The sequence below is a fragment of the Chrysemys picta genome, chromosome 12 (genome assembly GCF_011386835.1).
Source record: "Chrysemys picta bellii isolate R12L10 chromosome 12, ASM1138683v2, whole genome shotgun sequence".
NCBI classification, from domain to species: Eukaryota; Metazoa; Chordata; order Testudines; family Emydidae; genus Chrysemys; species Chrysemys picta.
Window position 1 is genome coordinate 26128088 of NC_088802.1, and position 13281 is coordinate 26141368.

Genomic DNA, 13281 nt, shown 5'->3' on the forward strand with positions numbered 1-13281 from the left:
GCTGTGGGTAAGGGAAAGGAAGTTTCACACTTACCTGCTTGTTAGGGGTGTGGCAGGGGCAGGCGCTGCATAGACTCTCAGCTAGAGACCTAGGATAATTGATGAGTTTTCTTGTGCAACCAAAATACAACAGGTTGTCCGAGCCCCGGGCCATTGTTCCTTCTCTGAACAGTCTGGGACATTGCTGGCCTGGCAGGGCCTCTGGGGGTGAGAGTTCTCTCACACTCCATGTCCAGGGGATGCCTGGGCTGTCTGCTGTTACTTCTAGAAAACACCAGCAATTGTCATGACGGTGGACTTCGTGGTGTGGACGCCAGTTCCCCAGGGGACAGACTAAGCCCCATTGATTAACTTTGCTGAGTCACACACTAGCCATTTATAATGAAGGGCTGTGTTATCGCACATGCAGGGCAACTGAACCCATTCAAGCTATCTCAAACCAAAGGAAAAATAGGAAGAATAGTAAAAGGCCAACATGGCTTCATCAGGAGTTCTTTAATGACCTGAAAGTCAAAAAAGAATCCTACAAAAACTAAAAAAATACTAGCACAAGCATGTCAGGACAAAATCAGAAAGGCTAAGGCACAAAATGAGTGACACCTAGCATAGGACATACAAGGCAATAAGAAGAAGTTGTATGAGTATGTTAGTATAAAGGGAAAGATGAAGAAAAAGCAGGTTCTCTATTTGGTGGTGAAAGAGAGCTAAGAACTGATGATATCAAGAAGGCTGGGGTTTTTAATGTCTATTTTGCTTCAATCTTCACTAAAAAGTAACCTTAGGCCTTGTCTACACTTGCAAGTTAGAGCACATTAAATCAGCCCCGGGCACCCTAACTCCTGAGGTGTCCACACTGGCAAGGATGTAGAGCGCCCCGACTCCGCGGCTGGAGCGCTCCTGGTAATCCACCTCCATGAGAAGCATAACACTTGCTGCGCCCTGACTGGAGCACTGCGGTGCCAGTGTGGACGCCCTGGTCTGTTAATGCACTCTGACCAGCTCCGGGATGTGTCCCACAATGCCACTTTGAGCCACTCTGGTCATCAGTTTGAACTCTACTGCCCTGCCCTCAGGTCACCAACCGACAGACCCACCCTTTAAATTCTCTGGGAATTTTGAAAATCCCCTTCCTGTTTACTCAGCAAGGCGTGGAGTGCTCTCAGCAAATCTTTCCAGGTGACCATGCCTCCACGCGCCAGGTGATCCCCAATATGGATCAATGACAAGGTGCATTTGGGGAGGCTGTCCAGTCTCAGCTGTGCTCCAGCTGTAGGAATTATGATACCTATGGGCAGATATCAAGGATCATTATCGAAAGGGGCCATGACCGGGAGACACTGCAGTGCAGGGTTAAAGTGAAGGAGCTGTGGAATGCCTACTACAAGGCATGGGAGGCAAACCACCGCTCCAGTGCTGCCGCCACAACCTGCTGGTTCTACAAACAGCTGGACACAATACTTGGGGGCAACCCCTCCTCCACTCCGAAGAGCACCATTGTTGGTGTCACTAGGCATAACCCTAAGTAACTTGGGAGGGTGGAAGACCAAGAGTGTCGATGAAGCCTTCCTGCACTAGGTCTAAATGAATCAAACTTCTTCCATGTTTAAACTCTAATCGACCTCAAAAGCCAGGTGCAACAGGCTGCATACCAGTGCCAAGCAGTAATAATGAGGCCTGCATGTTTCTGGCTGAAGGGGAGATAATAAATCAAAGGGGAAAAGGACGAGATAATGGCTTAAAGGAGCTACTAACAAGCTGGACTTATAGCCGCCAAGATGACATAACTGCTTAAATGTAATTGCTATTTGCTTAGTAACTATTACCAGGAAAGGGAGGGGTGGAGGGAGGAATGGGGCAGGGGAAGAAGGGGGGAAAAAGAGGGAAGTGCTTAGCTGCAAAATGTATGAAAATAGAAAAGTTGCTTATGATGGTGTGCTTGATCTGAGACATGCCAGTCTCCTAGCACTGCTTTGGGATCCTAAATAAACTTTGATTGCTTCTCCACCCTGGTGTGTTTACTGGCGTGACGCACACTGGGCAACGGACCCCGCTGTTGCTGTCCTCAGGCACTCTGTGCCGGCAACACCATGGACACTTCAGAGCCTGTGCCAGCCCACAGTGCAACGAATCAGGAGGAGGAAAGTGGGAACGTATGGTTTCATGAGCCATGGCATTAAAGGGTAAGCGGGGTCTCCAAGGATCACAATGGGTATTTTGACTTCCCTTATGGTGATCTTCTGGTCCAGGAAGAAAGTTCCAGCTTGCAGCTTCCTGAACAGGCCCGTGTTCCGAAAGGTGCATGCATCATGCACCTTTCCGGACCAGCCTGCGTTAATATCCGTGAAACGCCCATGGTGATTCACAAGCATCTGGAGAACCATTGAGAAATACCCCTTCCGATTAATGTACTCGGAGGCTAGGTGGTCTGGTGCCAGAATTGGAATATGTGTCCCATCTATCGCCCCTCCGCAGTTAGAGAAACCAATTTGTGCAAACCCATCCACAATGTCATGCACGTTGCCCAGAGTCACGGTTCTTCTGAGAAGGATACGATTAATGGCTCTGCACACTTGCATTAACACAACTCCAGCGGTTGACTTTCCCACTCCAAACTGGTTAGCAACTGATCAGTAGCTGTCTGGAGTAGCCAGACTCCAGATTGTGATTGCCACATGCTTCTCCACCAGCAGGGCAGCTCTCAATCTTGTGTCTTTGTGCTACAGGGTGGGGATGAGCTCAGCATACAGTCCCATGAAAGTGGCTTTCCTCATCTGAAAATACTGCAGCCTCTGTTCATCATCCCAGGCTTACATGACAATATGATCCCACCGCTTGGTGCTTGTTTCCCAAGCCCAAAAGCGGCATTCCATGGTGGTGAGCATGTCCATGAATTCCACAAACAATCTCGTGTTGTATGTGTTATGCATGTTGACCTCTTCATTGGACTCCTCACTGTCACTTTGTAGTTTAAGGAATAACTCAGCTGCCATTTGTGACGTGCTGGCGAGACCCATCAACATATTCCAGTTCGGGATCCATTCCAAGACAGAGCGCGCTGTACAAAAACCATTGAAAGATGGCGCCAAATGCAGAAGGAAGCAAATGGACTTCTGGGGTGCGAAGCGATGCACGACAGGACAGGACCCAGGATGCCCCGTGACCCCCCTCTCCCTTCCCACCAGCCTCAGAGTCAGAATGGGGAGAGGTGCTCTGTGGGATAGCTGCCCATAATGCACCGTTCCGAAAGCCACTGCAAGTGCCACAAATGTGGCCATACCACTGCAGTTGGAGTTGACAATGTGAACACACAGCAGCGCTTTCCCTGCTGCTGTCTCTGAGGCCTGGTCTACACTATGAGTTTAGGTAAAATTTAGCAGCGTTAAATCAAACTAAGCCTGGACACGTCCACACAACGAAGCCCTTTTTTTCAACTTAAAGAGCCCTTTAAACCGGTTTCTATACTCCACCTCCGACGAGGGGATTATCACTGAAATCGGCCTTTGCGGGTTGGATTTGGGGTAGTGTCGATGGAATTCAACGTTATTGGTCTCCGGGAGCTATCCCACAGTGCTTCATTGTGACTGCTCTGGACAGCACTCTCAACTCAGATGCACTGACCAGGTAGACAGGAAAAGCCCCGCGAACTTTTGAATTTCCTTTCCTGTTTGCCCAGCGTGGAGAGCACAGGTGACCACACAGAGCTCATCAGCACAGGTAACCATGATGGAGTCCCAGGATTGCAAAAGAGCTCCAGCATGGACCGAACGGGAGGTACGGGATCTGCTCGTCATATGGGGAGATGAATCAGTGCTAGCTGAACTCCGTAGCAGTAAACGAAATGGCATAATATTAGAAAAAGTCTCAAAGACCATGAAGGACAGAGGCCATAACAGGGATGCACAGCAGTGCCATGTGAAAATTAAGGAGCTAAGGCAAGCCTACCACAAAGCCAGAGAGGCCAACGGAAGGTCTGGGGTAGAGCCGCAAACATGTCGCTTCTACGCAGAGCTGCATCCCATGCTAGGGGGTGCAGCCACCACTACCCCAACCGTGTACTTTGACTCCATCAATGGAGAATCACGCAACAGGGAAGCTGGTTCGGAGTACGAGGAAGATGATGATGAAGACAATGAAGATATCTCACAGCAAGGAAGCAGAGAAACCGGTTTCCCCAACACCCAGGATATGTTTATCACCCTGGACCTGGAACCAGTAACCCCCAAACTCACCCAAGGCATGCTCCCAGACCCTGAGTGCACACAAGGGACCTCTGGTGAGTGTACCTTTGTAAATATTACACATGGTTTAAAAGCAAGTGTGTTTAATGATTAATGATTAATTTGCCCTGGCAATCGCGGCCAGTACAGCTACTGGAAAAGTCTGTTAACGTGTAGGGGGATGGAGCGGAAATCCTCCAGGGACATCTCCAGAAAGCTCTCCTTCATGTACTCCCAAAGCCTTTGCAAAAGGTTTCTGGGGAGGGCTGCCTTATCCCATCCGCCATGGTAGGATACTTTACCACGCCAGGCCAGTAGCATGTAGTCTGGAATCATTGCATAACAAAGCATGGCAGCATATGGTCCCGGTGTTTGCTGGCATGCAGACAACATCCATTCCTTATCTCTCTTTGTTATCCTCAGGAGAGTGATATCATTCACTGTCACCTGGTTGAAATGGGGTGATTTTATTAAGGGGACATTCAGAGGTGCCCATTCCTGCTCGGATGAACATAAATGTTCCCCGCCGTTAGCCACGCGGTGGGGGGAGGGGTGAAGTGATCATCCCAGAAAATTGGGTGGGGGGGTAGTTGGGTTTGTGCTGCATGTTAACCTGGAAACCGCAGCCCCTCCTTTTACATTGCAAACCCATTTTAAATGGTCAACCCAACGGGTGCTTGGTATAGGAAAAGAGGGTGCTGCTGTTGAAACCATTCCCACATGTTATGAAGGTTAAAAAAGCCAAAAGACTGTGGCTTACCATGGCTGCCTGCAAGACAAATTCTGTTGCCTGGCACTGTGTGAGTTATCTCTCACACCAAACCAGCAGGCCCTCAATATAAGAGGAAAAATGCGACCTTGTAACAAAAGCACATGTGCTGTGCAATGTGAACAGCAAAATTTAATGTGAAAGAGTGTACCCATTGTTCTCTAAAATGTGTCTTTTTTAACCACCTCTCTCTTCTCCTCCACCAGCTGCAAATGTTTCTCCTTCGCAGAGGCTAGTGAAGATTAGAAGGAGAAAACAGCGGACTCGGGATGATATGTTCTTGGAGCTCCAGATATCCTCCCACACTGACAGAGCACAGCAGAATGCATGGAGGCAGTCAATGTCAGAGTGCAAAAAAGCACAATATGAACGAGAGGAGAGGTGGCGGGCTGAATCGTGGGCTGAGGAGAGCAAGTGGCGGGCTGAAGAGGATAGGTGGAGTAAGCTTGCTGACAGAAGGCAAGAGTCGATGCTCCGGCTGCTGGAGCATCAAACTGATATGCTCCAGTGTATGGTTGAGCTGCGGGAAAGGCAGCAGGAGCAGAGACCGCCGCTACAGCCCCTGTGTAACCAACAGCCCTCCTCCCCAAGTTCCATAGCCTCCTCACCCAGACGCCCAAGAACGCGGTGTGGGGGCCTTTGGCCACCCAGCCACTCCACCCCAGATGATTGCCCAAGCATCAGAAAGTTGGCCTTCAATAAGTGTTAAAGTTTGAAAGTTTTAAACTGCAGTGTGTCTTTTTCCTTCCCTCCTCCCCCACCCCTCCCAGTCTACCTTGGCATTTATCCCCCTAGTTGTGTGACGGATTAATAAAGAATGCATGAATGTGAAGTAACAATGACTTTATTGCCTCTGCAAGCAGTGCTCGAAGGGGGAAGGGGAGGGTGGTTAGTTTACAGGGAAGTAGAGTGAATGGGGGGGGGTGAGGATTCATCAAGGAGAAACAAACAGAAGTTTCACACCATAGCCTGGCCAGTCACAAAACTCGTTTTCAAAGCTTCTCTGATGCGCACCATGCCCTGCTGTACTCTTCTAACCACCCTGGTGTCTGGCTGCGCGTAATCAGTGGTCAGGTGATTTGCCTCAGCCTCCCACCCCGCCATAAATGTCTCCCCCTCACAGATATTGTGGAGCACACAACAAGCAGCAATAACAATTGGAATATTGGTTTTGCTGAGGTCTATCCTACTCAGTAAACTGCGCCAGCGCGCTTTTAAATGTCCAAATGCACATTCTACCACCATTCTGCACTTGCTCAGCCTATAGTTGAACAGGTCCTGACTACTGTCCAGGCTGCCTGTGTACGGCTTCATGAGCCATGGCATTAAGGGGTAGGCTGGGTCCCCAAGGATAACTATAGGCATTTCAACATCCCCAAAGGTTATTTTCTGGTCCGGGAAGAAAGTCCCTTCCTCCAGCTTTTGAAACAGGCCAGAGTTCCTGAAGACGCAAGCATCATGTACCTTTCCCGGACATCCCACGTTGTTATTAGTGAAACGTCCCTTGTGATCCACCAGGGCTTGCAGCAGCATTGAAAAGTACCCCTTGCGGTTTATGTACTCGGTGGCTTAGTGCTCCGGTGACAAGATAGGGATATGGGTTCCATCTATCACCCCACCACAGTTTGGGAATCCCATTGCAGCAAAGCCATCCACTATGACCTGCACGTTTCCCAGAGTCACTACCCTTGATATCAGCAGGTCTTTGATTGCATTGGCTACTTGGATCACAGCAGCCCCCACCGTAGATTTGCCCACTCCAAATTGATTCCCGACTGACCGGTAGCTGTCTGGCGTTGCAAGCTTCCACTGGGCTATCGCCACTCGCTTCTCAACTGTGAGGGCTGCTCTCATCCTGGTATTCTGGTGCTTCAGGGCAGGGGAAAGCAAGTCACAAAGTTCCATGAAAGTGCTCTTATGCATGTGAAAGTTTTGCAGCCACTGGGAATCGTCCCACACCTACAACACGATGCGGTCCCACCAGTCTGTGCTTGTTTCCCGGGCCCAGAATCGGCCTTCCACGCCATGAACCTCCCCAAGTAACACCATGATTTGCACATTGCTGGGGCCTGTACTTTGTGAGAGGTCTATGTCCATGTCGATTTCCTCATCACTCTCATCGCCGCACTGCAATCGCTGCAATCACCTCCTCGCCTGGTTTTGCTTTGGCATATTCTGGCTCTGCATATACTCCAGGACAATGCGCGTGGTGTTCATAGTGCTCATAATTACCATGGTGATCTGAGCGGGCTCCATGATCCCAATGCTATGGCGTCTGGGCTGAAAAAAGGCGCAAAACTATTGTCTGACGGAGGGAGGGACGGGCGAGTGATGACATGGCTTACAGGGAATTAAAATCAACAAAGGTGGCTGTGCATCAGGGAGAAACACAAACAACTGTCACACAGAATGGCCCCCCCAAAGATTGAACTCAAAACCCTGGGTTTAGCAGGCTGTTGATTTCACGGAGGAAGGGGGAAGCAAATGAATACAGAAGAAATCTGGTCCATCTATCTTTTACATCTTAGGCTGGCAGCAGACGGTGCAGCATAACTGATAGCCAGTGGCATCTTCTGGGTGCTTGGCAGAAGATGCTGTATTATGATTGCTAGCCATCATCGTCAAGACGGTTCAATAGGACTGCCGGCAGGACTGAGTCTCCAGGAGACAAAACATGTCTGCCCAGGCGCCTCTGACCGAACTCACTGAGGAATACGACGACAATGGATACCAGTCGTAATACACCATCTATTGCCAAAAGGCAATTAGTTGCTGCTGTGTAGCAATGCAGTACCATGTCTGCCGGCACCCAGATGACATATGGTGACGGTGAGCTGAGCTGAGCTGAGCTGAGCTGAGTGGGCTCCATGCTTGGCGTGGTATGTTGACTGCACAGGTAACCCAGGTAAAAAGGCACGAATCGATTGTCTGCCGTTGCTCTGGCGGAGGAGGAAGGGCCTGATGACATGTACCCAGAACCCCCCGCAACACTGTTTTGCATCATTCAGGCACTGGGATCTCAACCCAGAATTCCAATGGGTGGTGGAGACTGCAGGAACTGTGGGATAGCTACCCACAGTGCAATGCTCTGGAAGTCGACGCTAGCCTCGGTACTCTGGACGTGGTCCGCCGACTTAATGCACTTAGAGCATTTTATGTGGGGACACACACAATCGACTGTATAAAACCGATTTCTATAAAACCGGCTTCTGTAAATTTGACCTAATTTCATAGTGTAGATATACCCTGAGGGTAGGTTTAACTCCAGGCACCCTACAGCTGCAAGTGTAGACGTAGCCTTAGATTACTTAAGGAACTAGCTGAATCGATCTCTGAACAATTAACAATTATCTTCAAGAACATATGGAGGTTGGCTGGGATCCCAGAGAACTGAAGAAGGCCAAACATCATATCTATCTTTAAAAAGGGGAAAAAGGACAACCCAAGTAACTTTAGTACCCATAAAGATAATGGAGTAAATAATCAATCAATTTGTAAGCACCTAGAAGAAAATAAGTTGATAAGTAACAGTCAACATGGATTTGTCAAGAACAAATCATGCCAAACCAATCTATTTTTCCCTCTTTGACAGGGTTACTGGCCTGCTGAATGGGGAGAAGGAGCAGCAAAGATATGTCTTGATTTTAGTAAGGCATATGACCAGTCACCAAATGGCATTCTGATAAGCAAACTAGGGAAATGTGATCTAGATTAAATTACTGTAAGGTGGGTGCACAACAGGTTGAAAAAACATACTCAGAATAATTATGAATGTTTCACTGTCAAATTGGGAGGTGCATACCTAGCTGGGTCCTGCAGAGGTCAGTCCTAGGTCTACTATTCAATATTTCCATTAATGACTTAGATAAAGGAGTGGAGAGTATACTTATAAAATGTGCAGATGACACCAAACTGGGAGGGGTTGCAAGTGTTTTGGAGGATAGGATTAGAATTCAAATTGATCTTCAGAACCTGGAGAAATGGTCTGAAATAAATAGGATTAATGCAAGAACAAATGCAAAGTACTAATGAACTGCACAAACACAAACTAGGAAATGACTGCCTAGGAAGGAGTACTGCAGAAAATGATCTGGGGGTTAGAGTGAATCATACACTGAATATGAGTCAACAAAGTAATATTGTTGCAAAACAAAGTGAGCACCATTCTGGGATGTATTGGCATGCGATCCTTTCTCCTCCACCTACAGCTCAACCCAACAACCCTCTACCCTGATCTGCTGCTCCTTTATATATGGCTCTTCATAGTTAGGTCAACATAACCTGCCTTATGGTACATTTGCTACGCTTGTGAAGGGCCATGGCCTACTAGCCGAGAATGTCCACTGAGAAGTAGCCCAGAGTGCCAGGCACTCAAAACCAAAACTCAGTCCTGGTGCCACATCTACAGTAGAAGGCCAAGCAGTGACAGAAGGATTCCTAGGCCTGTCCTTGGTGGAAAATCACTCTGCAGACAGTGCTGGAAGAAACATGAACAGTGCCAGCATATCTAGTGACTTCTGTGAGCGAGCATTTGGGGACTGTTTAACTGATGAAGTACTTATAGCAGAGGTGAAGACCAGATGTTTGTTAGATACCTGCTCAGAAGTCACCACCATTATTGAGTTGCATTTTAAAAAATACTTGAAGGACAAGGAGCGGACCATGCACAGCACACGGTTTGTACATCTAACAGCAGCTAATGAAATCCCAGTGGTAGGGTGCCTTGAAACAGATATAGAGAACATGGGTCAGACACTGCCAGGAAAATGAATCTTCATCCGGAAAGACAAGGTCTCTGAAGGAAATCATATGGGAGATGGAGTCCCAGGGATTCTAGGGATGTACATCATTAGTGAGCTGAAGGAGCTACTGTTACCAGGAGGATGAACTGTCACAGGCACTTGAAGAAGAATGCTGTGCAGAGTGGGGTACTGACTTGAGCAGAGAGACAGCCATTCCCTGGGCCCCTTGGGGCAGATTGGAAATGTGAAAGTGGCTGGAAAACAGAAGGTGGCTATTCCTCCCTGGAGAGGGAAGATCCTTGATGAATGCTGCTGGGTACCTGGAAATATGGATGGATATCAAGTGCTTGTAGAGCCTGCATCTTGGGCAAGCTTACCTAATGGGTTCCAGCCAGCCAATGTACTGACAAATACCATGAAAGGAAGAATACCAGTGAGTCTTCTAAACTCAAGTGCGAAGGCTAAGGGGTTGTATCCTCAAATTAGAGTTGCTGAGGTACACCGGCCCGAGGAAGTGGTTCCTCAGGTGGAGATGACCTTTGAAGAGAATGAAGATGAGCTGCAGATGACAAGAAGAGAGAATGAAGAACAAATTGCCAGTTGCAGTTCAAGCAGAGCTCCAAGGGTTGATTCCTGTCACAGATGGTTAACTTAGGGCTTGTCTACACTACCCCTTACTTTGTTATAATTTACGTTGCTCAGGGGTGTGAATAATCCACCCCCCTGACTGATGTAAGTTACTTCGATCTAAGCACCAGTGTGGACAGCACTATATTGGTGGGAGAATTTTTCCCACCGACATACCTACAGCCTCTCATAGAGGTGGAGTTTTATGCCTATGAGAGCACTGTCCCATCGGCATAGAGTGTCTTTACTAGACGTAGAGCTTCTAGTGTAGACTAGCCCTTAAGCATGTTGCTAGAGAAGCATCAAAATATCTTTTCTAAGGATGAGCTGACCAATTTGGAGGACTGGGTCAAAGGTCACCATGACAGGCTGAAGACAACGTGTGAAGTTGCTCCCAGCACAACTCAAGATACAGCCCAAAGTAGGAAGAGGACTTCTGATCACGACTGTGTCCTAGTTTGTAACCATAGACACTGGGGATGTAATAAAATACAGGACAAGTGGGAGTCAAATCTCCACATTGCACTGCTCAAAACAACCCCAATCTGCCAGTTTACACCATCCAGCCTGAATGAGGAGGTCCTGAGAGAGTAGTGCCTAGGGACCAACTGAAACATTGCACTCTTAAAAAGAACAGGAGTACTTGTAGCACCTTAGAGACTAACAAATTTATTAGAGCATAAGCTTTCGTGGACTACAGCCCACTTCTTTGGATGCATATAGAATGGAACATATATTGAGGAGATATATATACACACATACAGAGAGCATGAACAGGTGGGAGTTGTCTTACCAACTCTGAGAGGCCAATTAAGTAAGAGAAAAAAAACTTTTGAAGTGATAATCAAGCTAGCCCAGTACAGACAGGTTGATAAGAAGTGTGAGAATACTTACAAGGGGAGATAGATTCAATGTTTGTAATGGCTCAGCCATTCCCAGTCCTTATTCAATCCTTTGCTGATTGTGTCTAGTTTGCATATCAATTCCAGCTCAGCAGTCTCTCGTTGGAGTCTGTTTTTGAAGTTTTTCTGTTGTAATATAGCCACCTGCAGGTCTGTCACTGAATGACCAGACAGGTTAAAGTGTTCTCCCACTGGTTTTTGAGTATTATGATTCCTGATGTCAGATTTGTGTCCATTAATTCTTTTGCATAGAGACTGTCCGGTTTGGCCAATGTACATGGCTGCTACTCTGAAAATTGCACTCTTAGTCCGATTAGGGACCATAGGAGGCACAGATCAGCATGCCCCAAGGAGACTGAAACCAGTGTGAGTGTGGTTCTAGTCACATAAACTGAGTCCCAAGGGGAACAGAGTAGAGCAAACCCCAAACCTGATGAAAATGGCCAGATCCCTCAAATTGACCCAGTGTTACTCGGGGACGGGGAATAGAAAATATGGGTAATAAACCACTAGTATTAAGATGGTTCCAGGGAACTAAGAAAGGTGAAACACCCATTAAACTTACAGATGATTATGTTATTGGTTTTGTGCATTGTATTAGTGAATGTTATCATGTGTAAGATAAAGAAGTGGACATAGAATGTTAAATAGGTTAAATGTTTATATATATAAAATGTTTATAAATGTTGTTAATGTGGGACCTGGATGTGCTGATGTGGACATTCTGGATGTGGCAGAAAGGGGGAATGTACGGGGGTTGTTGGCCCTGTACTGAAACTTAGTGGAGGTTTGGCACTCTCGGGAAAGAAAGGGGAAAGGCTGAAGAGAAATTAAGATCCTAAGACTGGCAATCCCCAAGACCAATGGGGAGAGGCCAAGTTCTCCAGGTCAACCTGATTGACAGGGAAGGCAGGCCAATGAAGGAGTCAGGAGCCCAGAGGACCATCCTCCATGTGAACTGGAGCTGCCTGACCTAATCCATCACAATTAGCTACCCCTAGAGCAGAGGACGACAGACATGAGAGATAGCAAATTGTGACAGATGGTTGAAGCCCTGTCACAATTTGCTACCATGGGACCAGAGGATGGGAATGGTAAAAAATTGAGAGGTGTACCCTCATTTGTTATAATTTACTATCCTTAGAGCAATTAGAAAGGAGGGAGGTGTAGCAAATTGTGACAGGACACCATGGAAGCCAGCAACTGCTACTGATAGCAAAATCTGCTTGACTTTGCCAACATGGAATTTAGTATCAGTTGTGCAAGTCTGTCTGTATTGGTGGTCTGCAGAGTCCCTTCACTGCACGCAAGGACAGTTCAGGGACTAAATGTTCTCCACTTTACATTGCCTAAAGGCCAGGAGAATGTCGCCAATGCTTGCCCTAGAAAGCAAAGGGAGGTTGAAAATGGAAGGGGCTTTGAATCCTTAGTGTTCTGTAGCATTTACAATGGCAGAAATTTCCAAAACTTCCATAACCCTGACTCCCTACATAAGCTTTCTGATATTCCTGCCTCTCCTGAAGAAGCAGAAAAGCCTTTTCAGTGCACTTTTAACTCACTGGTGAATGTGAGCTATGCATCCGCCTCTGGTCCCGAGCCACAAAGTATATTCAGCTTTTACACCTCTCTACTCATTGTCTGCCCTCCTTCCTTTGCCGCCTGCTCCTCTCTCCTGCTGTTAAACAGGATCACAGATTGTAATCAGGTCACAAATGACACAGGATGATGGGAAAGTTCAGTCTTAGTGTTTCTTTGCACTGGGTAGGGAGACTGGGTGGGGTCAGATCAGCCAGGCAAATTATTTACCAGGCGCTGGGAGAAATAGAAGCCGGGGAAGTTCTCTTGTCCTCCTGCTTGGCAATCAGGGTATTTCCACACTGGGGAGTAATCTGCATGTCGCCGAGCTGCTAACATAGAATAAACATGGTGTGGAGTGGACATCCGCATTTAATCACCAGGTTTAAAAGCCTGGTTCTGCCCTTGTAGAGGGAGGAGACCAGGCTAAGGTGATTGGATTTTGCCCC